At 37.2% G+C, this 4,050-nt stretch overlaps 1 pseudogene; it reads right to left on the bottom strand.

The window, feature by feature from the left end:
• Positions 1-691: 691 nt before the first annotated feature.
• On the bottom strand, positions 692-3,450 carry LOC148198501 (uncharacterized; annotated as a pseudogene).
• Positions 3,451-4,050: the final 600 nt, after the last annotated feature.

The following is a 4,050-nucleotide window of genomic DNA, read 5'->3' as shown; positions in this document are numbered from 1 at the left end:
GCGCGATGCAGGATATGGTACATAATACACTTGTTCTACATTATGTGCAATTATAAAAGGATCAAACAAGATATATCTTTTATCCATTCGAATATCCACAGTGCCATACTTTGAATCCACTCTTGTCCCTATTCTTGATGGATCAAACCAATCACAATAAAATAATACAATCTTCTTCTTAATGGTTGAGGTATTATACTCGAGCTCATATATGTGCTTAATGACACCATAGAAATCATCTTCACCCCCTTCTGTAAGGCCTTTAACATGAACCCCACTATTTATAGTCTTCTTGCCCTGGCTCCATGCATGGGTATGAAATTTATATCCATTGACAAAGTAGGTATGCCATTCCTTCACACATCTTAAAGGACCAAGTGATAAATCTCTAAGATGTTGGTTTCTGACACTTAAAGGATCGTTATGAACCTACAAAAATATATGAACCTATTCAATATAATTAAAAATGAATCAATATGTGAATAACAAATTTATGTCGAAGAATTTGATAAGTTGTACTTGATCCCTGAACCACAATGGGAAATTTGCATGTATATGTGTCGAACTGTTTGACTCTGAAAGTTGATAGGTATGTAAGAATGAGCTGTCCGTAGGTATGAGAATATTCAGTCAATATCAATTTAATATGATGAAAACAAAATCCATAGACAAATGCAATTTATTTGGAGCCTTACTGAAGATAAGGTTGAACTTCATTGCAATTGATCAAGAGATGAACATGAGCTGATCTCAATTCTTCGTCACTTAGCCAATGAGTTGATTCCCTCCCGGAATGACGACCACCTTCGTCAAACACTGATAATGTTGTCCTTTCAACTTCAGTGTCTACTTCATTTCTCATGCTTTGTGGTGTTAACATAAAGTTCTTGAAGTAGTGTGAACAAAAATGAGTTGTTTCTTTGTGCAAATATGATGCCACTATTGATCCTTCAACCCTAGCTTTATTCTTAACTGAACGTTTAGCATATCCCATGAACCTACAATTTAAGAAAGTGGTATGTTAGTTTCAATATGTGTTGCATCTAAATTCAACTGTTGAATGAGATATTGTCACCTTTCAAATGGGTACATCCACCTATATTGGACCGGTCCACCAAGTCTTGCCTCATATGGAAGATGTACAGGGAGATGTTCCATACAATCAAAGAATGAGGGGGGGGATATTCTCTCCATCTTGCAAATAATGATTGGAATGTTTTCTTCCATCTTCCGAAGGTCGACCTCATTCAATGTTGTACAACATAAATCTCTAAAGAAATGACTTACTTCTGTAATGGGATTGAGAACATGAGTCGGTAAAGAACTAAACGCTATAGGAAGTAAGCATTCCATAAACACATGACAGTCATGACTTTTCATCCCAATGACCTTTCCCCTATTCACATCAACACACCTTGACAAGTTAGAAGAATATCCGTCAGGCATCCTAAGATCTTTCAACCACTGACAGACCTGTTTTGATTGGTCTACTGAAAGTGTATAATTAGCTTTTGGCTTGTACATCTTTCCATTTGTCTGAGTTTTGAGCTCCAAGTCTTTTCGTTTACAATACAAGCCTAAATCCATTCGGGCCTTTTCATTGTCTTTTGACTTTCCACTGACATTCATCACAGTATTAAAAATGTTGTCAAAAAAATTCTTCTCAATATGCATGAAATCAAGATTATGCCTTAACAAATTATCCTTCCAATATGGTAGATCCCAAAAGATGTTTTTTTTCGTCCAATTATGCCACTCACCGTATCCATCTATTCTTGGTGCACCATTTTCAGTTACTTTAGGATAACCATTAACTCTATTCCAAACTTCTGTTCCCGTCAAATATGGTGGCGCGTCTTCCATGTCCACTTCCCCCTTTTTGAAAGCATTCTTATTTCTCCTAAAGGCATGGTCATTTGGTAAAAACCTCCGATGAGAGTCAAACCACGAATTTTTTCGCCCATTATATAATCTAAAAGCCTTTGAATGCTCCATGCAATGTGGACAAGCCAATTTACCATGGGTGCTCCATCCAGACAGCATACCATAAGCAGGAAAATCATTAATTGTCCACATTAGCATCGCCCTCATGATAAAGTTTTGTCGCCTTGAAATATCGTATGTTATGACACCACTCCACAACTTTTTCAAGTCATCTATCAAGGGCTCTAGGTATACATCAATGCGTACTTTTGGATTGAATGGCCCCAGAATGAGACAAGTCAAAAACATGTAGGGTTTAGACATGCACATTTCTGGAGGTAGGTTGTACGGCGTGACAATTACTGGCCAACACGAATATGGTATAGATGACGCCTGCACATATGGATTAAAACCATCGGAGCATAAACCAAGTCGAACATTGTGTGGCTCAATGGAAAAATCACGATGTACTCTATCAAAGTGCCTCCACGCCTCTCCATCACACGGATGACGCAAAACACCATTTGACGACCTGTTGTGATGGTGCCATGTCATTTCTGTTGCAGTTTCTTTTGAGGCATACAGTCTTTGAAGTCTTGGAATTATTGGCAAATAGAACATGGATTTAACGGGAACTTTTTTTTTTGAACTTGCTCCTGTCTTGTGTTGTTGATACCTTGGCTTCCCACAAAATTTGCATTCAACTAACGCTCCATCCATCTTACCATATTCATTATCATAGAATAGCATGCAACCATCCACACAACAATCAATCCTCTGCGATTGTAATCCCAGCTTCGACACTATCTTTTTTGCATCGTAGTAAGTTTTTGGTAAACCACATTTGTGTGGTGTTACATCCAAAAGCATTTTTGCAAAAAAATCTATGCATTGGTTAGGAATATTCCAATTGGACTTGCAAGCTAAAAGCCTCACACACATTGATAATTTCGAGTCTGATGCTCCTTGATACAAAGGCGTATTTGCCTCCAACAAAAGGTTATAAAACTTTTGAGTTTCTTCATTTGGAGCCTCTTCTATGTTAGAAGAATTTGATGCTTGGAAGGGTTGTCTTTGTATAAGAGCATCATGGACCATGTCTTCCATCGTCATAACTTGTTCATTTGGTTCACCTTCTGTCTCCACACCCCTGAAAGTGACATCATTATCTAAATCAGCTTCTTGCATGGTTTCCCCGTGATCCTCCCAAATGAAATAATTAGGCTTGAAACCGTTTTTATACAGGTGAACCTTCACAACTCTTTCGTTCAAAATCTTTGTACAATCGCACTTTGAACATGGATATCGAAGCCCCCCATCTCTTTGATAACGGTCTTGTTCACAAGCCTTAATTATAAACTCTTCAACACCCAATACAAATGACTCTTTCAACGCACCTCTTCCTCTATAACACCTATCGTACATCCATGAACGATTTGGTGGAACTTGATCCATGTTCTGTATACATATCAATTAACGACAAATTAGCCATTACTTAATACAAGGCTAAATTAATTATGTATTACAAGTTTTCCTTCAAGGAAAAGTAATAAGAAAGTTCAACACTAAACAATCAGTAATTGAATTTCCATCACTGCTCCTTGGAAGGTAATGTTAGGTAAGTACTTAGTCATGTTAGTTTAAAAGGTTTGTCATATTACATGGGGTATAAATGTTCATGCTTTATGAAAAGTGATGTTGTTATAATTAGTACACATGGTTGGATACTTTGGGGTGTTGTTTGTGTATGAAAAAGTGTCATGGATACACTTTAAAACCATGTATATTGTGGATATCTTGTTTTTAGCCTCTTGCATTAAGTATACATTGGTGGGGCACTTATCTATACTCTTTGACCAAGAGTGGGGGTAAGAGAGTATTGAGTATTCTCTTCCATTGTTTAAAGAGAAAAGAACGAGTTTTAAGTATGAGAGGAGTGGAAGTGAGGTTTGAGTAAGTTGGGGTACATGGGTTGATACAAATAATGAAGAAAGTAGAACTTTTTGGTGTCAATGCTGTGGAAAAAGATCATGAAAGAATAATAGTGTTAGTGGAGTGAGGAGATGGACACGTTACAAATGAGCTAGCAAGGCATTAACCATTATAACTGTTGTCTGTCAATCTATT

The sequence above is a fragment of the Vigna umbellata genome, chromosome 5, assembly GCF_029865625.1.
Source record: "Vigna umbellata cultivar VRB3 chromosome 5, Vumbellata_1.0, whole genome shotgun sequence".
Taxonomy (NCBI): Eukaryota; Viridiplantae; Streptophyta; class Magnoliopsida; order Fabales; family Fabaceae; genus Vigna; species Vigna umbellata.
The sequence above is the reverse complement of the archived record's forward strand: the minus strand, read 5'-3'. Positions and strand labels throughout refer to the sequence as shown.